Source organism: Bombyx mori, chromosome 4 (genome assembly GCF_030269925.1).
Source record: "Bombyx mori chromosome 4, ASM3026992v2".
Lineage (NCBI taxonomy): Eukaryota > Metazoa > Arthropoda > Insecta > Lepidoptera > Bombycidae > Bombyx > Bombyx mori.
The window spans coordinates 13,583,920-13,590,229 of NC_085110.1; the positions used below are offsets into that span (position 1 = coordinate 13,583,920).

The 6,310-nt window shown below is 33.5% G+C and overlaps 2 non-coding genes across 2 annotated transcripts; both read right to left on the reverse strand.

Moving 5' to 3' along the window:
* Positions 1-2,640: 2,640 nt before the first annotated feature.
* Positions 2,641-2,712, reverse strand: TRNAP-AGG (transfer RNA proline (anticodon AGG)). The gene has a single exon. It is a non-coding gene; the product is annotated as a tRNA-Pro (tRNA).
* A 1,001-nt stretch (positions 2,713-3,713) lies between these two features.
* TRNAP-UGG (transfer RNA proline (anticodon UGG)) lies at positions 3,714-3,785 on the reverse strand. The gene has a single exon. It is a non-coding gene; the product is annotated as a tRNA-Pro (tRNA).
* Positions 3,786-6,310: the final 2,525 nt, after the last annotated feature.

Consider the following 6,310-nt stretch of genomic DNA (forward strand, 5'->3'; position numbering starts at 1 on the left):
TAATAGTAATTAAGTTCCTATGTAAACATAGATTAATTAATATGCAGTTGTATTTAAACAGACATTAACTCAGCCGGTTCCGTGACCCGGAATATACCTTGACCCATGATAATAGAGAGCGTTTTAAAATTTCATATTCAATTCCGGGTCATAGCTTCGATGGATGCAATTCGTTCGCGCAATGTGTACTGGGGACACACTATCCCGCCATCAATTCAACCGCGCGATGTCGACAAATTGACATGTCCGTTGTGATCGCCTAACGATTCTGCTTTGGCTTCTCGAATGCTTTGACCAATACAATCAAGTTTCTTCAAAACACGTTGCCACTTGATTACCGTTATATTCGATGGCTTCTCTCATTATAGTATATCATCATCATCATCTCATTATATCAGTCATAGAAAAAACAACAAAATCATAAAATAAGGTTCTTTTTCTAAGAAGATTTTCTAAGATTTCTTAAAGAAATAAGCAGTGCCTTTGTACATAATTTTCCTATTACTCTGTATTATGTCCTCTTTTCTGTGTGTACATAAATAAATAAATTAAAAAAAAATAAAAATAAGGTTCACAGTAACTTTTTTTTTATTGCTTAGATGGGTGGACGAGCTCACAGGCCACCTGGTTTTAAGTGGTTACTGGAGCCTATAGACATCTACGACGTAAATGCGCCACCCACCTTGAGATATAAGTTCATATAGTTACAACGGCTGCCCCACCCTTCAAACCGAAACGCATTACTGCTTCACGGCGGAAATAGGCAGAGTGGTGGTACCTACCCGTGCGGACTCCCAAGAGGTCCTACCTCATTGCTTGTTATCAGGTGAAGAAGGTACGCTACAGGAAATATAATGAACTCTAACTCTATGGATTCACCAGCTGTGTCTAAACTCATTAAGTTTAGCAGATATACGATATGAATAGGATAGACAGTTTGATATTGTTATACTTTTACTGCAGTACCTACTAAGCTGAGAAAAAGTGGACAAATGATTTAGTGCTCTGAGGATACTTTTTGAGATCGATGGAATCACCCATCGTTTACTTTTTGTTTTGTTTACTATTTGTACATATACTACTGTTAGTGTGATAGTATCTTTTAATGAAGTAGTAGCTATATTAATGTCATTAATTTTTCGCCCTAAAAATGTTTTAAGCCCACAATGTGTTAAAACCACAAACCATAACCTAAACGTCAAATTGTCACAAAATCATCCAGGGTTATTTTAAAGCCTACAACACACCACAACAGAGATTGGAGTCCCACGCGAACACAGCCCTGCGGAGCCTTTATTTTGAATAATAAATCAACGTCGGCGTCCGCGAAACCACAAAATCGCCCGCGACGCGACGCGGCGACGGCCATCTTTATTCCGTTTCGGACACGAGTAGGTATATAAACAGATATATAATTATTATGTTTTATTAGAATTATCCGTCAACGCGAAATTGGAACAACACAACGCTATATGATAAATTGCAATTAAAAATGTCTTCTTACAGAATATTAGATCTGCTATTCCATTAAAACTCAAGTCCAAACTTATAATTTTTCAAGTTTGTTTCATCACTAATACTCAAATACAAATTTATAATTTTTCCAGCTTGTTTAATTTCTAGTGATGCAGCGCATAGTGAGCTTCCGTGTATTATCATCCTGCTTGTTTCTGCCGTGAAGCATTCTGACGCTCTAGTTTGAATGATAGAGCAGCCGTTACTATACCAAAATAGAGAAGTCTCGACATTCATGATATGTATTATGGGGCTTATTAATAATCACTTAATTAAGATGAAACAAAATTGTCAGTCGATCTAACTCAATAAAAATAAATTGATGTAGTTTCAAAACACAAACACAAGATAGTCAAGTAGGTAATCTTAATGCACATAATATATAGGTATTTTTAACATAATTATCATGATCAGGAGATTAGCTCAAATATTATATTGACATGACGTGTCATCCATACGTGTGCAAATTTTCAAGATAATCAGATGTATTCAAGAAGTGAAGCAGGTTGAAGCGTTCCGTTACATAAATAGATATGTACATGGGTACAGAGATACAGGTCAAGCTAATAAAAAACATTCAAAAAGGCGAGCCGCCTCTCTCTCGAATGTGATGTATAAAAAAAACAACGAAATATAAAATACTATTTATATGATGTATTATATAATTTTACTAGATTACAGATAAATTTATTATTATATTTTTTAATTACTTTAAAGTAATCTAGCTAATAAAATGAACCGAATGCGTGTTTCTTGTTACTTATCATAAATATACACAAGATTAGATTAATCATAAATTTGAATATCTATATTAAATTATGCAATAAAATGAAATCAAACAGCTATAGCTATCGACTTTATAGCGTCTGATCATCAAAAACGAATTGGGTTCAGTAAACGCTCTTCGACGAATTTGCCTCGAGTTCGTCGACTTACCACAGACTATAATATCAAGTGTTCATATTGAACAAGTCTACAAAAATTAAGCATCAATACCTACTTTAATCTATGGGGCTCTTCGTAATCGGCAACTTAATTGAATATTAAATAGTTAATGTAGAGAATTACATTTGCTATTAATAGAGTAGAAAAAAAATCAAAATTACAAAAAAATACAAAAGATTTGGGCTCGTCCGGGATTTGAACCCGGGACCTCTCGCACCCTAAGCGAAAATCATACCCCTAGACCAACGAGCCACGTTTAAAATGATTGAAATTTTGTATGTTATGTGTTTATCTTATACAATAACTTATTAACACATTTCATTTAAAATATTTTCCTTAACCTGATAGGCTAATAATATTATTTTATTACCCATGGTATCGCAGTCAGTCAAATAATTCATAAACATTTTGATAATTTATAAATTTTTTTTAACTATCGTTATTATTTTCGCGTTTTTTATTGTTATTATATAGTTTCCGACTCACCAAACCCGACGAAAAGGGTAGATTACAAGTTAGTTCCCTAATTATTTTTTTGATCACAACGATTATGCAAATATTTAGATATTTTTAAAACATACCACACGTACATATTTACTATCATACAATCGACCTAAGCATCCCATTTTTTTGAAAGGCAATGTATAAATAAATTAAACAAAAAAATAATTACATACGGTAACATAAATCCCGAAGGCTGGCTATCATTAAAAAACACAAACAAAAGAATTAAAAATCGTTTCGTATTAATAAATAAAATATTTTTAAATCAGAACGCATGACTACTTTGCTAAGGAAATAATAAAATCAATGCTGGTCCATAGTACCGTACACACCTTTACTTTAAAAACATCTTGGTATGATACGATAAAAATTGGCAGCATGATGCTAATGTGAACATTATAATAAAAATTATAGATAGTGTAATTATTATTAATTAGGCGTAGCTGTGGAAAACAATAATCAAATAGTTTCATATGAAACTTATTAAGCTTATTAAAAAGTTTCGTACCTGAAGCAGTCATCTCGATCCTATTATTCCCTGAGCATGTTCGACATGTCATTGTTTAATATATATTTACATCGTGTTGTTTAATATGCTAATGAACTGAAAAAACTTGACGATATAAAATTTTTAGTCTACTATTTCTAGATTGATTCATATTTTTTTCATTTCGATTGTTTACTTCATCTAATTTTTATTATGAATGTAAATTATAATAATTTTACGTTAGAAAAATACAAAAAGAGTTGGGCTCGTCCGGGATTTGAACCCGGGACCTCTCGCACCCAAAGCGAGAATCATACCCCTAGACCAACGAGCCGCCTGAGAGTCAGCTTAAACTTATAATTTACATACTTTGTAACTTGACAAAACGTCTTCATAATTTAATTTTGTTATAAAACTAGTGTTAATGAAACATTGTAAGCTACACATCGAAGCCAAAATGTCGCAAATCGAAATGAAAAAAAAAAAAAATACTGAGCATTACATTTATTGGTTTTATTGTTTAATTTATACATTTTAAGTGACTAATAATATTCGGAAGCCCACACAAAAATAATGGAAATATACTCAACAGCTTACACTAACATACAATTTCTTAATATCGTGATTTTTTTGTCGGTAACCTGTTTCTAAGAAAATATGTGCACTCTGCAAATTACTAACAAAAGGTACTTACTACATATGCCTTTTAGTGTCTAATACAAGCATATTGGTGTACAACTTAAGTGTGATTTGATAATTAACAATATTTAATTACTTGACCCTTTTTTTTTATTAAAAACTATTGTTTAACTATCAAGTGTTAAATTCAGATTTAGTAAAGACTACTTGAGGTCACCTTTCTGACAAACTCAGCCAAAAGAACTATTGTTTAAAACTAAAAAAATATAAATACCGATCTATTTATTCAATAGATTTTCACCGTCATTATTAATTTTAGTTAGTTCATGCAAAAAGGAATTGCTTTTTTACTGCTAATTTTACTACCTAATCTTTCACGTTTCATTCAATTTTTATTCAAAGCAATGGTTAAAATAATTTTTTGGAAGGAAGGTTTTGTATCTCTAACATTTTCGGTACCTAATTGTCAAAACATAATGACAAACTCCGAGGTCACCGAACAATTAAAAAAAGTAGGTAGGTCTTTGACTAAAACTGATTGTACCTTAAATGTTTTTATAGGTATATATAAAAGGAAAACGCTGAACAATAGGAAACGGCTAGAAATAATAACGGTCTTATACAAAAGTTTTTTTCGTGACTATAGGCATCGTATCGTACGGAGCGGCGTCGTAAAATGTATCTCTGGCCCCAATTTATTCATGCTGTCTGCCACCCGAACCGGATCGTGCACTCAGATCGAGACTTGATTGTCGAACGTTTACCCGCACTCGTATCCACACTAAAACAAACGACCAACATATCTCTATATATTAATACGTGAAGCAAAACTTTTGTATCCCTTTTTACGAAAATTGCGCGGATGGAGGAGTATGAAGTTTTCCACACTTATGTAGAATATAGAGAAGAAGTGCACAATGCTAATATTTATTTTAAAATAATGCATAAAAGATACATTAAATCAATAAAGAAAACATTTTTTTTTTTTATTGCTTAGATGGGTGGACGAGCTCACAGCCCACCTGGTGTTAAGTGGTTACTGGAGCCCATAGACATCCACAACGTAAATGCGCCACCCACCTTGAGATATAAGTTCTAAGGTCTCAGTATAGTTACAACGGCTACCACACCCTTCAAACCGAAACGCATTACTGCTTCACGGCAGAAATAGGCAGGGCGGTGGTACCCACCCGCGTGGACTCACAAGAGGTCCTACCACCAGTAATTACGCAAATTATAATTTTGCGGGTTTCATTTTTATTAGACGATGTTATTCCTTCACCGTGGAAGTCAATCGTGAACATTTGTTAAGTACGTATTTCATTAGAAAAATTGGTACCCGCCTGAGATTCGAACATCGGACGTCTTATCCGTTAGGCCACGACGACTTCAAAACACATTACACACACTACATACCATGTATTTGACGCACACACGGATGCATACTATTTATTGTCAAACTTTTGTTCTTGACGTCTGTGGTCAAATTGAGAATAGATTAAATATTGTTTGTCTTTTATTATTTTAAATATTTTTTATAGTGTAGCTAGCCGTACTCGCCGGCTTCGCTGGGCATTTAAAATTAATATTATTATTTATTGTCATTATTATTAGGGAGTCCAACACTCATATAAATATTAGCCTATCCATTAAGTACATGTATTTTCTACATGGATACCAAGTTTCAAGTCAATCGGATGCATGGTTCAGTAGTTAGAACGGAACATCCGTAAAAACCACTGTAGATTTATATATTAGTATAGATGTCCCGATATTTTTCTTTTAGGTACAGTTGACTAGACGAGCTTACGGTTCTGTAGTTCAACGGCAGCCCCACTCTTCAAGCCGGAACACATTACTGCTACGCGGCAGAAATAGGCGGAATGGCTGCACCCATTCGAGCGGGCTCACAAAATACCCTATCTACAGTAACAGATACATTCATATTTAACTTTAACTAAGGTGAAGAATATGAATTCAGTGGACGTATTATTAAGATTAAAAATAGTTGCCTCTTGGCTAAATTATAATAAACATTTTGTTGAACGAATTGAAAGTAAAAAGAAGTCTCTGCGATTTGTTCAGCTATTAACAGTTCATTTCATAATCTCCGTAAGGCATAATTAATATTTCATTGTTATAGATAAGTGAAATGACTCACAGCCTGTCTGGTGTTCGAGACATGAAGTCGACTATAGTAAATACCTAATACCAGGCCGC